The sequence below is a fragment of the Panthera pardus genome, unplaced genomic scaffold (genome assembly GCF_024362965.1).
Source record: "Panthera pardus isolate Hobbes unplaced genomic scaffold, ASM2436296v1 HiC_scaffold_2, whole genome shotgun sequence".
Taxonomy (NCBI): Eukaryota; Metazoa; Chordata; class Mammalia; order Carnivora; family Felidae; genus Panthera; species Panthera pardus.
The window spans coordinates 24957485-24980268 of record NW_026526765.1 but is presented as its reverse complement, the minus strand read 5'-3'; the positions used below and the strand labels follow the sequence as shown (position 1 = coordinate 24980268).

Below are 22784 nucleotides of genomic sequence, written 5' to 3'. Positions count from 1 at the left end.
CCCTGGTTATATCTGTTTAGGCTGCAGGTCAGTTTTATAGGATCTTTAAATTTTCTAATACAATTAGAGTAAGCCACGCTGTATAAATCTGAAAACCTCCTAAGAACAAGATAGGAGGTATCATGAAACTTAGGTCATAAATTCTACAAACAAGTGCTTTGAAATTTTCCATGTCTTGAAATGCTCCCACCAACTGAAGAATATTTGTTTTTGTGAAAACTTTCTAAAAAATAGAATGAATCGCCACTTTTCATAGCTCAACAGATTGCTGTCTGCATGCACGACATTTCCTACTGCTTATAACTAAAGAGAAATGACTTTGGCACTTTATCTGTTTGATGAAAGACTGTTATTGCTATTGCCCTGTGAGACACCAAGCCACCTGCCACAGCATCCCTGGCTGTCTGAGGCAATCCTCTCCAGTTGGTGTGGGAATAGCAAACCAATATGTCACCGGATAGAAGTAGCCACAGCATTCCAGCTAAGAGATTGGGCTTTGGAATCAGCCAGGTATAAGTTGAAATTTTTATTTACTTATATGACTTTGGACCTGTTAGGTAGCCTTTTAACGTTTTAGCCTTTTCACTTTTAAACTGAGGATGGTCATACTTAGGTCCTGGGGTATTAATGTGGAGATTGAATGACAGGGTGTACAGAGGGAGTAGATACATGATAGCTATTACTAGGTCATATTTTGGTGAAGGTCTGAGGGAGTGAAAGCTTTGGAGATGTTTTTCTTTTCCATCATAACTTTCAGATATGGTGGCTCACTGCCCCTCAAACTTTTCTGCGGAAATGTACTGAATAAAGATCCCTCAGAGGTATGAGAGCAGGACCGAATGGGTGAAATTTATTAAAGCCTTCAATTTTAAACATTTCAGCATATTTTGTATTCTACTCAATAATAGATCTAAATTGTTTTATTACTCATTTTTGCCCCTCAAATCTTGTAAATCTGATGCTCTGGTGTTACCTTCACACTGTGGCTTTGCCTGGCCTCTGGTACCTGTGGGGCATAAGAATGGCCAGCTTGGGGCCCACTGCAGAAAAACCAGACGATTCAGATTTCCATTAACTCTGCTTCCTAGTGCCCTTGTGCTGATGGTAGGCAGAGCTTTCTTTCTCTGACCACTCCATCTCATTCCAAAATGAAACATAGTCAGGGTAGGTATTCTCTTATGGATTATCCTTGCCATTTTAATTAAAAATGTTGGCTGATTTGGCTGAGAAATAGGGTGCAATGGGGAAGGGGAAGGGGATTGAGAGAAAAAAAATTTATTTCTTAGTGAAAAAAATTAAGTAAAATATATTAAATGGTAAAACATATGCCACTTTATGTTGGCCCTTCCCCATCCCTATGTTGGTGTCCTTTAAGAAAATGTTAAGATAGCCTTAGAATCAGGAGGGTTGCTTAAAGATTATGGTATATGCTCAGTAGGGGTTGAATTTCATTCTATAAGTCTTGGGAAAACTTGCGGGTAATTTTGCAGATTAAGTGGGGAGGAAGATAATAACATGCTTTGGGTGACTTGCTATGTAGACAACTGGGTCTCAGCTGAGGCTAAATAACATTTCTTGTAAGTAAAAATTCAAGATAATAATAAATCAATACAATAAATAAACAAATAAATAACAATAATGTTGCAGAAATAAATAATTTCATGATATAAATAATAAAATAGTTGTATTAGTTCTCAGCCTTCTGTCACTCTGATAGGTTAAACAACTATCTAAGTCTTTTTTCTCTTTTTCAAGTTTTTATTTAAATTCCAGTTAGTTATCATACAGTGTAATATTAGTTTCAGGTGTAGAATTTAGTGATTCATCACTTACATACAACACCAAGTACTCATCACAAGTGCCCTCCTTAATGCCCATCACCCGTTTGGCCCACATGTGAGTGAGTCTGTTTCTTGGTTTGCCTTTCCTTTTCCCCCCCATGTTCATCTGTTTTGTTTCTTAAATTCCACATGTGAGTGAAATCATATGGTATTTGTCTTTCTCTGACCACTTAGCGTTATATTCTCTAGCTCCATCCATGTTGTTGCAAATGGCAAGATTTCATTCTTTTTTATGGATGAGTAATATTCCTCTGTGTGTGTGTGTGTGTGTGTGTGTGTGTGTGTGTGTGTGTGTGTGTATCACATCTTCTTTATCCATTCATCTGTTAATGGACATTTGGGCTCATTCCGTAAATTGGCTGTTGTCAACAAAACTAAAAGGCCACCTATGGAGTGGGAGAGGATATTTGCACATGACATATCTGACAAAGGGTTAGTATCCAAAATATATAAAGAACTTATAAAACTGAACATCCAAAGAACAAATAATCCAGTTAAAAAATGGGCAGAAAACATGAAAAGACATTTTTACAAAGAAGACATACAGATGGCCAACAGATATATTAAAAGATGCTCAACATCACTGGGCATCAGGGAAGTACAAGTCAAAAGTACAATGAGATATCACCTCATACCTGTCAAAATGTCTAAAATTGACAACACAAGAAAAAACAGGTGTTGGTGAGGATATGGAGAAAGGGGAACCCTCTTGCATTGTTGATGGGAATGCAAACTGGTGCAGCCACTCTGGAAAATAGTATGGAGGTTCCTCAAAAGGTTAAAAATAGAACTACCTTACTATCCAGCAATTGCACTACTAGGTATTTACCCAAAGGATACAAAAATATTAATTCAAAGGGATACATATGCCCCAATGTTGAAAACAATTATCCAACTTAAAAATAAAACCCCATAGAGTCTGTCCTCTGTTCACCATCAGCCTTTGCAACCCTTTGTGCTGGGAAACATAGGTTGAAGAAATTAAAGAGATAATTGTGGTACTTGTTAACATTTCATCCTGGTCAAAGGCCCATAAGGTAGATAGAGGGAAGAAGAGAGAGAGGGAAAAAGAGGGAGATTAAGAGCAAACTCTGCGATGGTCCCCTAATAATTGGGGAAAGGATGGAAATCAAATCTAAACTTATCTCCCACTGTTTGTTTACATTTTATGCAATGAAAGTAATATATACTTGTTGGGGCCCATGACATATTTGGCCTTTATTACTTCATAGATGGGCTAGTTATTGTCTCAATTCTGTGTCATACATGTGTGATGATCAAAACAAACTTGTCTTACTGTAAATCTTCCCTTCTCAGCTGGGGCTTGCTTCCTGCTAGAAGTACGTGGTGGAGAAAGGGACAGGGTTTTGCTGTTCCCACTCTCCCCGTCCTGAGGCCCCAATTCATTAGCTTCAGTGCCTGCCTCCTGTCAACATTGAAGTTGTTAGCAGGGAGGAAGGGTAAGGTAATGGGACAGTACTTTATGCTTTCTAGGCCTGTCAAATTGTTCAAGCTGATGTTTTCGTGTGGCTCAAGTATATTATTAAAATGGACTTTCCTATCTTGGGGCACTTTGATGGGCTACTGAGAGATTTCTTACTTCTGGCCCCTCTTCTACAGCCCCCTTGCTCCAGGCTTATATGGTCTACTCAGGATGGCCTAAGAGGACTATTCACGGCATCTGGACACTTTTATATTCTTCATGCTGAGGTCACCTTGCTCCCCCAGGAGGCTCTATTGTATAGAGCCTGATGACCACCCCTCCTCCACTGGTTCTTTTCCCTTTGGCCTACATGTGTTCCCAGGAAACACTCACATACATATCCCTACACACTCCTTGGAATGCCCCAGGTCTCTTGCCCAAATAGTGAGGTAGTCCCTCTCTCAGACCCCAGTTGACAGCCTGCTCTCCCTGTGTCCAGTGTGAGCCAGGAACTGGCCCCCTTTGTGTCGCCCAGCTGCAGGGGCACCTCTCACAACAATCTGGGTGGTCCCGTGGATGTCTCTCTTAATACTGAAGTCTCTCTTGATTAGGTTTAGGATGGGAAGGTGGCAGACCCTCCTACAAAGGAGGGTGGCGATTCGGTTATGACAGAGCCTGCCAGTAATCTCCCCTTGAAATCCTCACTCTGATCCCCTTTTATTTTCTCCGCCTGGTGAGGCTGGCCTTCGTGCCATTTATGAATTCAGCACCTGATGGGAGTTGAACCCACATCCTTGTTGCCCATGCTATCTTGGTAACTGAGTTTTAACTGGGTTAAGGAGAGTCTTCTTCCTTACTATACACAAATCTGGCTTAATTCAATTAGGTAAAATAAGCAAACTCCCCATGATAACTAAATTTAAAAATATAGAAGCATGTCATCAAAATTAAGTCACTGCAACACATTTAACTTCTCTGGCAGGTAATTGGGCACTTAGAGTTTGATTTGACCATAAAAACAAGTCTGCACAAAATCAGTCTGAAACTGTCATAAAAAGAAATGAACTTTAAGACTGTATCAAATTCACATCGTGAGCTTTTTCCTCGAAAAGTGATATTTATAGGCTTGGTGCCAACCCTGTAAATGCAATCTGAAGCAAACATTTCCTTTGCACATTTTCATGAGATGCCTTTGATTATGTTGAACAGAGAGTGGATAAGATACTGGTTTGTTTTAAAGTTGTATAGCAGAGTTCCAGGTTTGAGCATGAGCTGTAGTTACCTCTGGGATTGCAACTGGTCTAGATGTGCCTGGCAGACTCTTGGGGGTCAGTCTGCCCAGAGTCTGTGAGCATGAGGCACCATGATGCCTCCCGGGAGAGAAATTGTCCTCAGGGAGGGAAGTGTCAAGTAGACAAGCTTGAACCTGTAATGAAGCCTCAGCCATCACATGGGAAGGACAATTCTGAGCACAGCATGATGCTGCCATTTGGATTTGTCCCCTTAGGGACTCAGGCCTGGATCTTACGGAGGAGGGGGCTGCAAAGAAACTGAAAGAGCTATTTTCACTAAAATCTTCTGAGACACTGAAGATTCAGATGACCTGAATATTCCCAAACCCCAGTTGATCCCTGTGCCTTCCTGACTAGAAAAAGCAGCACCTCCTCTGTCTGTTAGACTGATATAATCTTGCTTAAAGACAGCCTAGTAACCCCAAATCTGGATAGTTACCCTGAAAGGAGATGACAGCTCTCCTCATGTCCCCACCTTACCAGGCATCACTGCCTCTAGACCTGTATCCAACAGTGGACCTCATTGGGCCTCCATGGGGCCAATTACAAAACCAGATCCAAGAGAAGAAGTTTCTCACAGAAAAGAACTGTAAGATTTTGAGGAATATGTGCTTGAATGGATTCTAAGGGTTTTATAGCAGGTAAGGAGGAACACAAGTTTAGATTGAGCATGTGTGCACTTACCAGGTATTCTTGGTTCTGTGTGTTTGGTTGGTTAACTCAAAAGTGGCTTCAGCCATTGCCAGTGTTGAAAGAAGTTCAGAGGCCAGAGATTCATTGGTATAATATAATAGAAGGAACTGAAAGATTTAGGGAGATAGGAAGTTGAAGTGGATATATTTTTTTACTATTCACCCACCTTAACTAGACAGCCTTCAAGCTACCTCTACGTGTCCCAGAGAATACTCCTTTCCTTCATATACTGAGAAAATATACCAGCATTCTTGCAAGGGGCCATGGGGTTGTTCTCTGTAGGCTGGTGATGAATGTGGTGATGCCACTATTGAAATGGACTTCTTAGTTGCCGTGGTGATTGTATGCTGCCAGGATGGTAGAGGCAAGGTGCAGTATATGGCTTCAAGAGACAAGGTGGGCATGGCATCATAATACACACTTCGGCCAGAGTGGTGACCTGTGGAAATCTTTGGTGGCAGCTACTGGATCGTAGAGATCTTAGGACTAAAATAGTCTGCTAAGGTCTTCCTTGATCTGTAGAGCCGTTAGACTCCAGATTTGGCAAGCAGACTCACCCCATATAGAGACCAAGCCTTTAACAAAATTCTAAGACTTGAGGCAATTCCTAGACCTAGTAACTGTGAATGAAGAAGAGGCTTGAAATCTTTGAGATCAGACTTTTTTCAGAACCCAGCCTTCCCTAAGGGTCTTGTAACTATTTACCAGAGTTACTGTGTACAAGGAAAGAGAGAGATCCCAAAGTCTTCACACTGTTAGTGGTGGCCTCTCTCTGAAATTCCACTGGGATGGTATTGCTTTTGGTTTACTCTGTTAGACAGAGGGATCTCCTTTGACTTCCACTTGACTCCTTCTATTACAATGCTCCCATTCCAGGAATCAGGGAGCTAATGTAGAGATTTAGTTCTTGAGTTTATCTGTTCCAACTACTGTTCCAACTATATACTCAGTAACTGAATTGTAGTGGGCATGTGGACACTGGCTTTGAGATGAAGTTAATCCTGGGGCCCAGATGCCACTGTGGTATACTGGTCACGATGGGGGTTTAATGGAAGTCAAGAGGAAAGTGGAATGTATTTTATACTTGATTATGGTGAACAGAGAGTGGATAAAATATTGGTTTGTTTTAAAGTGATGTAGCAGAGCTCCAGGTTTGAGCACGAGCATGGTATAAAATCCAAAACAGTTCTTACCACTCTGTAAGGAGGACTTGGAAACAACTTGGCTGCAGGTCAATTCTATCAGATCTCTTCCCTCCTGGAGTAGGCACTTACACTGGGTATAGATTTGCTTCCCCTGCATGCCATGATTCTGCTGCTACTGCCATCCATGGACTTAACATTGCCATATTTGCTGTCATCATAATAAGCCACCCAATATTGCTCTGAATGAGAAACTTCTTTTATTCCTATAAAAGGAATTCCTTAAAAAAGTCAAGCAATGGGTGAATGCCCATGGGATTTTCTGATGTTACCATTTACCCAATTATCCTGAATCAGCTGGCCTTAAAGAAGAGTGAGTTGGCCAACTGAAAACTCAGTTACAGATGCAATTGGGAGACATCATTGTGAGACCGCATCACTGTCCTCCATTATGCTCTAATCTAGTGAATAGCATATGGTGCAGTTTCTCCATAAATAGAATTCCTGGAGTAGAATGGCAGCTCTCATTATTACATCTAAATTTCACTTATAAATATTTTATTTCTCAATCTCACAGACTTGGGCTTTGCTGGTTTAAAGATCTCATGATGCAAAAAAAAAAAAAAAAATCGCCTCCACTAAGGGACATAACAATAGGTCCATTTAATTGAATGTTGGGACTGCCACCTGGTTATTGGGCTTTGCATGCCACTGGGCCAACAGGGAAATAAGATGTCACTGTGTTGTGGGATTCTGTCTGATTATTTGGGCGGGGGGGAGTTGGTGCTCTATAATAGGGGGTAAGAGGATCCCAGGTATTTTCTTAAGTGACAGTCTTGCCATGGAAGGTGGTAAAAGAAGTAAAAGGAGAGTGGAACAGCCCTATAGCAGAGACTGTGATATCACCAAAACACATTTCCTTTTTCCTCCTAGGTACAGGGCTATATTGTAGTTTCCAGCCTGCCTTGCATCTAGTAGTGAGCATGTGACTGGGATCTTTCAGTGGATTGTGAAGAAAGCATTATATACTACTTGCAGCCCTAGCCTGTGAAAACCTCTTGTGCAATCTTCTGTGTCCTCTTTCCTTTGAGGCTGAACGTTGAGAATTCCAGGGCTTTATAGCAGGGCAGAGCTATAAGATAGAAGGAGCCAGGCTATCAGAAGACATCATCGTCAGTCCAAGGACACTCTCTTTGGGCTTTATTTCAAAAAGGAATAAATGTCTTTTGGGTAAAACCACTGACAATTTCAGATTTATCTGTTACAGCAGCCGGCATTACCTCAACTAATTATAAACCCCTTTAAAGCATGATTGTCCCACGAGCCAATGGCACACTTAAAAAGAAAGTCTGACCACAGGACTTTATGCCTCTATTCTATTCAATAAGAATGCTCTCTGGATGAGGAGATCCAAACAGCAAGAGACCACAAAGAAATCTAAACACAAAGGTTGGAAAAGTTTGAGCCAGAGAGGATCTCTCACCCTAGGAAACTGCAGTTGGGGGGCCCTTGTTGGATGCCTGAAACACTCACACTTGTTTCTTTCTCATGGGAGAGCTTTATCTCAAATGTCTGCCACACAGCCAGTGTTGATGGTCAAGGGACACCATGGCCAGAAAGATAAGAGACACTTGCTTTGTCCATCTCTTTCATCTCTGCACTTGATGATGAGGATCGAGAACCAGAAGATTGGTGGTAATGAGGAGGAGGGAAATAGGTTGTCTCCCCTCCATGTTCTGGGCACTGCAGCCTAAATGCGATGAAGGCAGCGAGAAAGGTTGAGCTCAGACCTGCCATTGGAACATTCAACTGGACAGAACTAGCCTGGCCTATAAAACAGCAAGGCAACCAGAAAGTTATGGAATTTGCCCAAGATAAATAGGGTGGGGAAAAGAGATTCAACAGAGCATGTGAGAATGTAGCAACTGGAGGAATGGAAAACCATTTCATACTGTTCGACTCTGTTAAACAGAGGTTAGAGTGACACTATCGTCACAGGCTCTCTACGTTTCCCTCTATGTTGCCAGATGAGCATGGAGAATGATGAGAACGAATCCTAGCATTATGACTTATAATTGTGGGAGAAACAGTTTCATATTAGTAAACAAAAATTGCTGTGTTTTCTTCTTGGCAATTGGTGGGCTGTCTGAGAAGATGGAGGTTTTCATGAGGGAGGGGGGAAAGAGGAATTCTTGCTGGAGTTTCGTGGGATATAAGGTGGAGGTCTCATTTATTTAGCATTGTATTTTCTGCTCTAAAAGTGACCTAAATGATCTGGCTGTGCCCTACCGCGCTTTGTCTCTAAGTGAAGGTCAAGATGCCTCAGGGGCTGATGTTGGTGAAAATATTCCCTCACTTGCCCTCCATGAGCCAATGTTTGTGGTCTGGCACACTGTGTTTGCTTCTCCCTCTTTCCCCAGCTGGAAGGAAGAATACACAAAGCTAGCATTTCCTACAGGAAATTTCCTCCAAGTGTGTTCCACAGGAATCTAGTTCCATGGGATGTTTAGTGATGCTACAGAGGAAGAAAAAAATTCTCTATGATCAAATCACTTGGGTAAATCTGGATTAAACAAAGAAGAGTTTTTTTTCTTTCTTTCTTTTTAACAGAACTTTTCTTAAACTCTATGATGCTAAAGTATGTGCTGGAGCTCAGGACAGAAATACCAAGAGCACAATTTCCCAAACTTCTACATCTGCCCCCCGCTTTTTTTTTTTTACCCCAGAGGACTGAGTGTTCATCAGCCCATACTTTGAGACCTGCTGCTCCAATTCAGTTCCCCTTTTGCAGAAAAAAATCACAAGTAATGAATTGATGTGAATAAAAAGAGAAAGTGAAATTCTATTCATTTATCTAAAAGACCATTTGAAGAATTGTCTGTGTGAAAATCATGTGCTTTTTTTCCCCCTGGACTAGAGAGAGGGCAGACCGTCCCTTGATAAAGTGAATTTCCAGTGAAACAGGAATGCATGTTTCATCCCAACGCCAAAGAGCTATAGATTCCTCTGTGACTCTTCTAATATGTATCTTTTATGCAAGTGAGTTTTAAAATGAATACTATGCATTTGCCTTGTCAGATTTTTCACTTTTCATCACAGGCGCCACCTTTAAACTGCCCATGTGGATAAGAGAAGCAGCACCTGCAAGTCCCGCATTTTGTTACAATCAGAGCAGACCCTAAGTTCACCTTGCTTCCAAAGGCGAGTTTATTAGCCATTTATTTATAAATATTTGTTTCCATATACTTCTAGGAAATGCTTTTTTATACCACTGCACATCTTTATATCAATGATTTCTGATGAGCTAAATTTTATACAAAAATTCTGAATATAAATGGAGAAATAATCTTCTTCCGAAATAGAGATTAGAAATATGGATTTGGGGGGCACCTGGGTGTCTCAGTTGGTTAAGCATCTGACTTCAGCTCAGGTCATGATCTTGCAGTTAGTGAGTTCGAGTCCTGTGTCAGGCTCTGTGCTGACAGCTCAGAGCCTGGAGCCTGCTTTGGATTCTGTGTCTCCTTCTCTCTGTGCCCCTCCCTCACTCACTCTCTGACTCTCAAAAATGAATTTAGAAAAAATTAAGAAAAAGAAATATGGATTTGGTAATCACCTAAAGTATGGGAGCAATGAGTAAGTCAATTCTCATTATTCAAAGAAATAAATCTAAACTTCCAGTCAAGAAATCTAGTTTCTATTTCTTTTGTGTTTCTAATAAGTTCTGTGGCCATTGGCAAGTTTCTTCATTTTTCTAGGCCTCAGTTTCTTCAACTGTAAAATAAGAGGGCTGGAGATGATATCCTCTAGGGATCTTTGAAGCTATAAAATTCTGATTCTATTTGTTTTCCCCAAATTTCCACATTTAGCAGATTTCATTAGGTATCTGTCATTGTGATGCCCCAAAGAGGAACAGTTATGGTTTCTAGAACCACACATCTATGGAATGTTGAAATAGATGACCTAACTGGAAATATCATACCCCATTATTTTATAAAGGATAGAACCAGCATGGATCTTCTAACCATCAGTCAAAATTGCATTTGGGCATTTGGCTACTTAAGTGTGTCAATTTTTTTCCTAAATGTAGATAGAGAAATAAATTTATGACTCGAAATTCAAATCTTTTTTTTTTTTTTTTTGAGAGAGAGAGCATGAGCAGGGAGGGGCAGAGAGAGAGGCAGAGAGAGAGAGAGAGAGAGAGAGAGAGAGAGAGAGAATCCCAAGCAGGGTGCACACTCAGCATGGAACCCAATGTAGGGCTTGATCCCACAACCTTGGGAGCATGACCTGAACCCAAATCAAGGGTCAGATGCTCAACCGACTGAGCCACCCAGGCGCCCCAGACTAACTTTTAACTTTTTAGGGAAAAACTGATATAGTCATAGCACAGAGAACAGGCAAACATTTCTAGAGCTGTGATGACCCATATAGTAGCCACTTGTTACATGGTTCCATCGAGCACCTGAGATGTCACTAGTCTGAATTGAGATGTGGATAAAATACATGCCAGATTTTGAAGACTTGGCAGGGAAAATAAAAGGGTAAAATACATCGCTAGTAATTTAAAAAATATTGATTGAATGCTGAAATGATAATACTTTGGATCTGTTGGGTTAAATAAAATATATTATTAAAATTAATCTTACTGTTTCTTTTTACTTTTTAAAATATGGCTATTAGAAAATGTAAAATTACATATGTGGCTTTTATTATATTTCTAGTGGACAGTGCTGTTCTAAGGGATTCTGTCATGCTAATGAAAGTAAAGATGCTTTACATACCAACGCTGAATTCTACTTTATCCCTGTAGAAACATGAACCAATATAAGTAGCTCCAAACTTTGAAGTAGGCTCTGTTTCAAATTTTTATGTCACTTTTCTCTCAATTAGAATGATTTTTTTTACATTGAAACAGTATTATGAAAGATTGGATAGTTTCCTAGATCCTTCTATAGTTTATTTTACCTTTAGTGCAGCTAAGATATTACATATTAGCAATCGAAATATTAGGATGGTAATTAAATAAATGAATAAAACAAGAAATCTTTTTGTTTGTTTTGGTTATTTATGCTTGAGTCAATTCTGTTCAACCAAAGGAGAAATATAAGATGATAGAAAACCTCAGTGAGCTCCTTCAGAGGACTGTGAGGCACTTTCAAAGATTTAAATCTTGTGTCTGTCATGACTTCAGAAGTCACTGTTTCACTGTCTTTAAGACATATGTAATTCTTTCTTTCTTTTTCTTTCTTTCTTTCTTTCTTTCTTTCTTTCTTTCTTTCTTTCTTTCTCTCTCTTCTTTATGATTATTTATTTTTGAGAGAGAAAGAGAGAGACAGAGTTCTAGCAGGGGAGCGGCAGAGAGAGAGAGAGGGAGACAAAGAATCTGAAGCAGGCTCCAGGCTCTGAGCTGTCTGCACAGAGCCCCACACGGGTGGTGACCAGGAGCTCGAACCTATGGACAGCCAAATAAAGACCTAAGCCAGAGTAGGATGCTTAACCAACTGAGCCACCCAGGAGCCCCAAGACGTATAATTCTTTCACTTCGTTGTTACTTATTGCCAAGAAACAATTACAGGAATTGTTTTGATATGCGACGGTAAAAACAAAAGAGAAATAGAAGCAGAATTTAGAAAGAGTTCTTTCTACTTTCAGAAGGACAACTGAACCGAGATAGCTTGCTCTGAATTTGGGTGCAAGCCAAACCGTGTTGGGGTTGGAGAGTATGGGAACAGAGAGGGATTGAAGGCCACTCCTCTGTATGGCCTTTCTTTAAAATAGTACTTTGCAAGGAGTTCATTTCAGTTCTCAGCCTGAAAGCACAGTGTTCTACAATAGCAAGATAATTTTCCCTTTTGATTGTTTCTTTTTGAATTATTAATCCACAATAGAACTTGACTATCTTAAACCCAGTGACTACTACCTGACAGCTACATCCTAGACTGAAAAATCTCTAAACTTAAAGTTTAAGATAATTTGAAAAATCTCCAATGGCCAATGACTCAATCAATTATGCCTATGTAATGAAGCCTCCATTAAAAAATCAATTTATTACTTATTTAAAAAATCAAATACAGGAATATTTGAGTAAATATTTAGGTGGTCCTAATTTCAGAGTATCTCTTTTTTCCCCCTTCAAGTGTTCAGGGAGAGGAAGAACCTCGAGAAAAGGAAAGAATTAGCACCTTCTCTGCACCAGGCATTGTGAGAGGAAATGGAAAAATCTTTGGAATTTTTAACTCTTGCAACCATCCTGTGGGGTAGACATGACCATCTGCATTGACTGATGAGGAAACTAAGACTCGGGGGTTTCCAAGAAGTTGCCTAAGCTGCTCATGTTTGCACAGCGAGCAGTACGAGGGTCAGAAATGGACTTGGTATCTTGTGACTTAAGCGCCCATTTAATCTTGTGGCTTCCTCTGCTTTGTCTCCCAGAGAAAATGTGAGAGGAAGAACATTGCATGGAAGAGAAGGATGCAGGTGTGGAACATATTTCACATGCAAAGAAATACTGGGGAAAAAACGGTCGAATCCATTCTCTTACCTCTGTCTCTGGAATGAGAAGTCAATTTTTAATTATATGGGTAAGGTTGACCAGGACCAACGTATCAAAAATGCCGAGTTCAGGGTTGGAGATTAAATATAAAAAAGAGGTTCAATTTATTACTGTTTGGAAGAAATAAACATCCACATGTAAGAAAGAGACTGGGATCTCTCTGCCTCCAGCCTGCCCTTGACCCTGAGGTGAACAGTTTGAAGTATGATCTCTCGGGACAATAAATGAATAGTGAGTGGAGAACATGATTCAATGTTAATGCCATTATATTCTGGGGTGATGATCAAGTGTGGGAAATCATGTGGCTATCACCATCTGCTGACACCATCCTTTTTGGGGGCACGGATTTTCTCAGGTCAGATAACATTCTTGGGAGCCTACCCAGGGATCTTTTTTGCCTTGTGATAACATAGACCCTAAACCCTGTGTCTGATTCATTCCTTTCCAACATGTTTCTGATTGCTAACCACTTATTAAACGTTATTCGATATGCTTACCTACTTTGTTCAGCTGTCTTAAATCCTCTCTGGAGCAAGACAAGATTTAAATAAACAAACTGGGTTCATTTGTTCTTAAACATGCTACCTTGCCAAACAGTCATTTTTCTGCGTGTTTAAAAATATAAGATAGCTAAATGGCAATGTATTCTTAAACATACAAATCTAAGTGGATTTCCTTCTGAAATGAGATAAATTTTGCTCTTTATCATCTTATCAGCATGATTCCACAGTACTCCCCATGCATCTGAAATCACATTGAATAAGGTACTAACTATGATGAAAGACAGTTAGGGGAGAGAACGGTGCATTGGGACCCTCTTCTCCATTCAGATATTGGGCACAAATATTGATGTGAAATCCCAGCACAAGAGGCCAGATTTTCAAATTCTGCTTATCAAAACAGGTGTATAGCCAGCACATTCAAGTACAGAGGACAAAATGACACTAGGAGACAGGGGGAGAAGGGAGGGGGGGTTCCTTCCAAGCAGAGCCTTCCTCTTTATCCCCAAAAGGCATACATGAAAAACAACAAGGCTAGCTGAAAAAATTGGGAGAGGATATAATGATGTTTGCGGTAGGACAGAATATGTGGCAATGAGTTCACCACACGGCTGAGCTCGGGAAAGGCTGTGTACCCCTGAATACTAAGTAGATCAGATAGAAATAGGCCTCTTTCCCCCCTGCTTCACATCAGCCTCATTCACATTGCGTTCACATCACTTCTTAATTAGGGGAGTATATTATACTTCAATGGGTCATTATAAACTATAACTGAAATAAAGTTGAGTGATTTGTTTCAGTGAAAGACACCTTGATTGAGGTGGTTATTAGTAAACTATAAAATACATTGAGGGTAATTGGTGTGAGCACTATCATTATTTAGTGATGTCTCAATTTTTCCCATTAATTTTCCTGTGATTAAAGAAAATTACTTACATTTGGCCAATTGAAAATAGAAAAGAAAAATCATTTGCCAAAGCACAAACTTGCTATTTATATTTGAACCATTAATAAAATTTATACTTCATGATAAATTCTTATGTATTTTTAGACATGTGCTTCTTATGCAAGAGCCTGGCAAATGTTTTCTTTTGTTCAAAACATGAATGGAAAAAAAAAAATTCTTAGCAATTAAAAGCAAATAAAACTGCAAATATCTATCCTGTAGTACAAACAATAGGCATAAATTAATACAAATAAGGTGAACTAATGTCCCAGAAGGTCCACAGATCCCTTCTTCTGATCAAAGGAATACAAAATTGAAAAACAGGTATTTATATTAAATTTAAATTATACAATTTTCTTAATTTTTTTAGAAGCTCACTATAACTTCTTGCTTGTGTTATAGGATCTTCAGTTCTTGGCATTTTGTTTTGGATTAAAAAAAAGAAAATATATTTGGCAATGAGATTGTCTTTCATTTGTTCCTTGAAAACAAGAAATTATTTGTTTGGTTTTCATTTCTATAAATAAATTACTCATTTGAGGCTTGTTTCTCCAAAATGAAGGGTTTATGCAATCAGTCATGCATAAAATGTGTTATTTTCCTTCACTTAGTCCAGTAGCTGTTTGCAGAGAAATTGTATGAGCAGTTAGTTTTCACTGTCATTACGGCAAACCAGAGACAGAAGAATAAGGGAGAATAGTAGAAATCAAATAGAGGAAAACTCTAAATGTACCATGATGGCAGATAGCAATAAAACTGTCGGCTCTGAAATGAAACCTCAGGACAATATTTCTTTATAAATATATGGGCGCAAAGAAGCAACTCAAATCACAAAATTATTCTTTTGTTGTTGTTGTCTCTGATATAATGTATTGGCTGAAAAAGTGGAAGTTTTCTAACTTTCTAATAGGGCAAGAAAATAATTGTTATGTAACTTCAAAACTATAGAGTATATGTAACTGTAACTATATATAGTTATAAGTATACTATATATACTTATATATATAACTATATATAAGTTATAAGTATAAAGAGAATATGTATGTGTGCAGATCTATACACATATGTGTGATTCTATATGCATTATGTATATGTATGCATATATGTATGTATTATAGATATGTGCATGTATGTGTATAAATTTGGGGTAATTGTCATTATATTAAGAAAGTAGGCCTGGAGCCTAGAAAAGAAGACACGTTTATCTCTCTAAACTCTGACCAAATACATGGCCGGTTTTTGGGAAGGGTTGTCACAGAAGAAGTGAAACAAAGAAGTAGAAACGAAGGAATGCCATTGTTAAGTGATTTACAGTGGGATCCCCAAGTAGACATGGAAAATAGTGGTGGATTGGAATGTGATTCCCCATTCACTTTCCCTTTCCTTCTAGATAAGATTCTGAATGGCAGACATTAGGAAAATAGCATCTTAGCTCCTAGTAACTTTCATTTGTTGTCTTTGTTCTATGGACACATTCCCATTCTCAACCTGTAATAGTTTTGCTAAATTTAAAGATGTGACTTAATTAGCAGACACATATACATTCAATATATGTGATAAGACTCATAATCCATTAAAAAATACAGACACAGCCTTTGAATTTTATCCCAGTGTATAGAAATGTACAAAGTCACATATTTCCTTTTCCGGTATTATTTTAGTATAATCTTTGCATATATTTAGAAATAATGTGTCATAAGTTTTTGTTACAACATCAGACAAGGTAAGATATTAATAAAGAATAAAAATATACCCTTAATTGCAATTATTATTAGGATAGAGTCTTATAAATTTCTAGACTTTAAAATCTAATATTATATCAAAATACTTATTAAGCACACACTGTAAAAGGAATAGCGTTACGAAAAAGAAATTTTGAGATATTGACCATCACCATAACTTTCCATTTACTTAAAAGTCATCAGAATTGAAAATTTAATAACCCAATCATTTATTGAGAATTATTTTTGAGTTCCTTTTATGCCCCAGACACAAAGTCCTGCCTTGTGGGGTTTACATTCTGGCGGAGGAGACAGACTATAAACAAATGAATGATAGGTAAGTAATATATTTTGGATCATTGATAAGACCGTTAGAGACAAAATGGACTGGGTAAAAGGATACTGAGTTACGGGGGTGGGGGGTCTGTTTCATGTAGGGTCAAGGAGGGTCTCTTTGTGAAGAAACTGGAATCATGATGAGCCACTCATGGGAAAAACTGGTGGAACTTTCTTACAGAGGAAACAGCAAGTGCCATGGCCATAGGAGGAAGCAAACTCCCAACAGTCTTAATAGAGAAAGGCCACTAGGAGGTGAGATGACCAGAAACTGTAATGAGTAACAATAAGTAATAACAAGGAAATAGGATAAGTTTGGTAGTTTTATAACACATTTCTCCTTTCTGAGCTTTTATACTTTATAAGATAACTTTTCTGGTATAAAATATACTCCTTAAAATATATAGTCTCTCTGTATGTTTGTGTACATGTATATATCAATATGTGTGTGCAGCATGCATATGTATGTGTGGATGTGTAATATGTGTGTATGTATATATGTGTGCATGTGTATGTATATAAACATTACACGTGCATGTATATGTATGTGTATATTCATCTGTTCATTTCATGTTAAGAGTATGGCATAGTGGACTTTGGATTGCCTAATTTGCATGCTGTCTGTGACCTTTGAAAGGTTCTTTAACCTCTTTGTGCCTCTGTTTCCTCATCTGTACAATGGAGATTATTAAAGTACTTACTTCAGAGGGATGCTGTGAGAATTAAATGCACTAATATATGTCAAGCTCTTAGTGCCTGGCACATAGTATAAATGCTATATAAATGTTACTTTTATAATTTCCTCAACAGCTGGCATTTTATCTGAGTGAGTAGAATGTATTTATTCATTCCAACTGACACTCCCATCAGCAAAATCAACAGTCAAAAAGCCTGACTTGATATTTCTTTATTGGCCACTCATGTTCATTTACTTGGCAAACTAGTTCAAACTTTTGTTTATTTTTGGAATATTTCAACCTTAAAGAGGACACCTCTTCTGCTTCTAATCTGGGATAGTTAAATGTTTCTGTCCTGGATAGAAGGTGCAGCCAAAAATGTTTTCCTGAGGATAAGGGTGCATTAAACATGTGTCCACTTGAGGGAGCTCCAAGATTTCTCCAAAGCCCTGGTCTTAGTTTTTCAGCCGGGGCACTCGGTGTCCAACATGCTGGGCTTGGGTTACATTCATGGTGGAAGGAAAAATTTAAATGACCATAGTTAAGGTTTGGAAAAGAAGTGCCAGGTAATAGAACTGATAGTTATTTTACTGTTTTCCAGTTATGTATTTAATTGAGGGGAACAGAAACACTTTTTTGAGAACTTCAAACAGTTCAGCTGGAAGCACAGGAATTAGCATAAAGTGAAATATTTATGGGAGCTTAGTACTGTTTAAGACTCATTTTCTCCTTGCCTTAAGACAAGAAGTCAAATTAACCATTTCTAATTAAAGAGTTGGAAACAAAGTAGTATGAGACCAGAAGTAGAAGTTAAATGGTAATGTCTAAGTTGTGAAGTGTGAAAAAGTCATTTGACATAGAGGTCAAGAATGGGAAGATACAAAAGAATTCCTGTAGCACAAGAGAAACAAATCAGGGTGATTAAAAAATATATATAATTATAGAAGGCTTACTACCACTCCTTCCTGGATGAATATTTTTTCCTTTTAAGGCAGAGTTCTACAACTGGACATGATAATGCCCCTTTGTCTCTCTATGTCAGTAGTTCAGCTACAAAGGAAGCACACGTGTAATATTCAAAATGAACTGGGGATCTTTTAAAATATGATTCATGGGAATTCTGGTCCAAAGGAATAGCCAACTACTAAAGATATTGAAAAGAAAAGAAGTTCCCAAAACCCAAGAAGATGCAATCCAGCAGCCTCCAGAGAAAGAGGCAACTCTCTCTCCTTATTTAAAAATTTTTTTTTAATGTTTATTTTTGAGAGAGAGAGAGAAGTTCATGTGCACATGAGTGGCAGAGGAGCAGAGTGAGAGGGAGACAGAGAATCTGAAGCAGACTCCGTGCTGTCAGCACAAAGCCCAATGGGGGGCTTGAACCCATGAACTGTGAGATCATGACCTAAGCTGAAGTTGGATGTTCCACTGAGTGAGCCACCCAGGTGCCCCTCTCTCTCCTTATTTCTAAACCACTGTATAGATACACAAAGATTTGCTTAAAGTATCAATTTTATGCATGTATTTTAATTTTAATTGCACCATGAGTAAACTGTTGAAAAATTTTGAACAGTTGGCCCTTAAATCACTATAGGCTGAGTCATCTACAGATGAAAATAAGGCAATAGAGACTGTTACCCAGAAGAAAAGGAACATATTGCAATAGAATATACTTTCAACAAATGAAAACTATAATTAAAATATAATCATGTGATTAGAAGTAGATTACAAAGAGCATATCATGCTTCCAGCATATTCTGTATACGCGTAGATCTTAAATTTTGAAGTTTGTTAGTCTTAACGTGGCTTTAAGTATTTTGTACCAATATTCACAGCAATCTTTTCATTCACAGTTTGTGAAATCTCCCACAGTTTTATTAATTAAAATATAACTTTTTTACCTGAATGGTATGCTAACTATATTGTTAAGGCACTTTTGTATGCATCTCAAATATACCATCAGCATGATCTTGATTTTGACCTGACTGAATGGATTTGTTGTGCTACTTGGGAACATAGTCAGGATTACCCTGCAGATGGTTTTTAAAACCTTTTATTTTATAACATAGTTTCCATTTCTCATGGAGCATGTGTTTCTTTTTGATTTGCCTATAAGTTTCTTCTCTTGTTTTTCATAAGTACATTACCTCATGGTCTTAAACACCTTCTGTTGCTTTCTTGAAAATGAAACAAGAGACATGCCTGTTGAGGAAGCCTAATGCTTCTGTAGTCTTAAAAAATAACTTGGAAGTGTATTCTGATGGTGTTTAATGTAAAGAGTTTAATACTCAGAGAAAATGTTTCCTTGGCAAGTGAGCGGGAATGAGCCAGGCTTTGGGGAGATTTTTTTCTGTCTGTGATGGCTACACAGACAAGCCTGTGCACAGTCTTGTGCACAATATCCATCATCCCTTTGTGCATTCTCTGGGTCTTCTTGGAGAAGTTATCAAATGGTCAGACAGGACTTGCTCCCTATGTATACTGAGTTGATCTTTTAATTTGTAATGGAGATCCTAAATGAATGAATACTTGGAAGGATACAGAGGCCCTAGCCTTCTTAACTACAGCTTCTAAATTGGGACGTCATTTACGTGTGAAAGAGAAAGCAATTTCTTTTCAACTGGGGTATCCTGCAATGAGTAGGATCATTGTTATCTTGACTTTGTTGTGCAGACAAGCCACAGTGGCAGCAGAGATAGCATCAGCCAATTAAACTCCAATACAGTGTTCAAAGGATATGGAAGATAGAATTTAATTATGAAACAGATGACACCACTCAATCCTAATTGTCATAACAGGATCCAAGTCAAGGGCCTGTTAATCACCAGGCCGGGAGAATGGATAGCACAGCATCTTACATCACCAAGGGCAAAAAGCATCAGGCCATGGTTACACTGCACCTTAATAATCCCAAGTAGGAACAAAAACAAATAGAAACTTCTCTTTATTTTCTGTAGCATTAAGTATCGGGAAATAATTATGCAGTTACTAAGATGGCAGGCAATTAGATTTCTTTCTTATAGTTGATTCTTTTACTAAGAAATCCTCAGGTGAAACTCTGGAGTTTCTTTAATTCTCACAAGTATTTTCAGAGTTATGATTCTTTTTTACATCGAAAATTAACCACACTTACTGGTTTAGCCAATAATATCAGGGGAACGAGAGACCTATAAAAGCTTCCAAATTGGCACCAGCCATACACTCACAAGAGCCAAGCTGCCTTAACAACTTGTTACAAATGCCTAACAGCTCCAGAGAGAAAATATTTTCCTGAGCCTACAGTTTCTCATCTGTTTTGCTTTTCCGCAAACTTCACAAAGATAGTGGGCAATATGCCTCACTTCCCAGACACCAATCTATTTTGGCCAAATATTTAATTTTTAACCAGTATGGTGACCAGAAGTAGAAAATAAGAAGGATGCTATATAGAATAGAAAAACGCAGGACTTGGAGTCAAAATGGTTCGTTTGCAGTCCCTGCTTTGCTGCCGCTACCTTTTTCACTAAGTCCCTGAACCTTCATTGGACTCCAGTTTGGAGATGGGGTAGAACTCATGGGTTGTTGTGTACATTAAGAAAGATGGTTTGGAAATACCATACAATTGCTACTTAGTATTACATGAGATTGGAGTTGTGCATCAGAATGGGTCAACTAACCTTAACACCTGCTAGAGGTCTATCATTAGGTAGTTTTGCATTTCTATGTTCCATTCAAGGTATATTTTCTCCATGTTACAGGCAAAAAAGCAATTATAAGGAGATTAAATAACATGCCTAACATCATAAAGCTTTGTTATTGGGAAAACTGGGATGAGAATCTTCTTTAACTCTGGGATTATACTTTTTTTCCATTCTTCCAAGTTTGGAATTAAGGTGAATGCAGCTTCCTTCTTCAGCTGATTTAACTCACGAATCCTGCCAGAGAGAGTATCTGTGGTTGGCAGAATAATGGCCCCCAAAGATTTCACTCTCCAATCCTAAGAACCTGTAAATATATTCCTTATATGGCAAAGAGAGTTTACAGATGTGATTAAGGATCATGAGATAGATTATCTGGGTGGGTCTAGTGTAATCACAAGTGTCCTTAGAAGAGGGAGGCAAGAGGGTTAGAGGAGATGTGCCAGTAAGGCACAAGTCAGAGAGAAAGAGAGTTGTGAGGATGTTACACTGAGGGCTTTCAAGCTGGAGGAAGGGGCTCTGAGCCAAGGAGTGCCGGTGACCTCTGGAAGTTAGAAGAGGCAAGGAAACAAATCCTCCCCTAGAGTCTTCAAAAGAAATCCAGTCTTACGGAAACGATTTTAGTCCAGTGACTCCTGACCTATGAAACTGTGACATAATAAACTTGTATTGTTTTAAGCCACTGAGTTGTGGTAATATTTGTTACTGCAGCAATAGGCAACTAATACAGGGTTCTTATCTTTTCCAGGGGTCTCAAGCTTTGCTTGTCCAGATGGAGAGTGGCTCAGCTTTAGTCCCTTAACTAGGAGGTGGATGGATCATGGAGGTAGGACAGTTGATAGGCAGGGAGTGTCTGAGAAGTCCACATGTTGTGGCTGGGATAGGAATCTATACTTGCTCTTTTAGAAAAATAAAATTGGGGTTGGTGGCCACAGAGATGTAAATTCTGGAGGAAGCCTTGGTCTGAGAGGTTTAGCAGAAGGTGAAGGAACAAGGGTGTTGGTTTCTGATGCTCTATCAGGACAGGGAGGAGGCCTACATTCGAGGACCTTGGGAAAGCGTCAGAAAATGCTCCTGTTTCAGAACATGTAGAACAGTGACTTCCAAAAAATTGTAAAGCATGTAACCTCGAAACGTATATACATATACTTCTGTACTAATATACTATATATGGTATTGAGCAAACAAAAATATAAATTGAAAGTATACGTGACAAAAATAATTAATAGAGTAGTTCAAATGTCTTCTTCCCAAACCCCAATAGATTATCTTCCACAGTCACCATGGAGTGATGTAGAGAATGAGGGAGGTTTGGGAAATGTGATTTGATGGGTGGTGGGTGTCCCCCTTCATATTTCTTTTTCCTCATCTCCTGCTAAATTTAGTTTAAGAAAGGGGTGGAGGATGGAAAGGGCACAAAGAAACCTCCACTCTTGTCTGAGCTGGCACACCACCTACAGAGACAGATTGCAAATTCTGAAGTCTGGGGAGTCCTGCTTTAAGGGAGCTGTGTCTGCAGGTAACACATTCTGTTGGGAGAAGGGGCATGGTTTCCAGGGACGAGGACTTCTCAGACTTTGAGATTATGTGGTTTGAACAGACTCATTGTTTTCTTAGGAAAGTCATGAGATCATATTTCTTCACATTTGATTCTGAGGATCATAAAATACTGCAAAATCCTTAATTAGTTTTGCAGAGTGATCTGACTGCATAATAATGAGGATTGTGGGATTTCACCGTTCTCGTCTTTCTTCTTCAAAGAGACTAATTTTCCACAACATATTTGCGGTCCTAAACAATTTATGAAAATAATGAAGATAATGAGTTCATGTCCCTAGTTTGTAAAAGCATTTCACCAGTTCAAGAGGAGGACACACCAACAGCTTTCGTACCACCAGCCCCGCTGCATGGGAAGCAGGTCAAAGGAGGTGGACATAGTGCAGGAAAAAGCAAAAAGGGACTAGAGTAGGGACCAGAACTGGGCTC

The 22784-nt window shown here is 38.8% G+C and overlaps 1 protein-coding gene across 4 annotated transcripts in view; it reads right to left on the bottom strand.

Annotated features, from left to right (window-relative positions):
- Nucleotides 1–22784, bottom strand: part of CDH6 (cadherin 6) — a 127046-nt gene that overhangs the window by 71117 nt on the left and 33145 nt on the right. Inside the window, exons 1-2 of one of the 4 annotated variants that reach the window (XM_019450735.2) lie at nucleotides 6443–6567; nucleotides 5241–5356 (exon numbers count right to left, since the gene is read on the bottom strand). The exons of the other annotated variants lie outside the window; for them this stretch is intronic. The gene's annotated coding sequence lies outside the window, so the exon portion shown is untranslated. Of the gene's footprint in view, nucleotides 1–5240; nucleotides 5357–6442; nucleotides 6568–22784 lie in introns of those variants that run through there. 4 annotated transcript variants of the gene reach the window in all.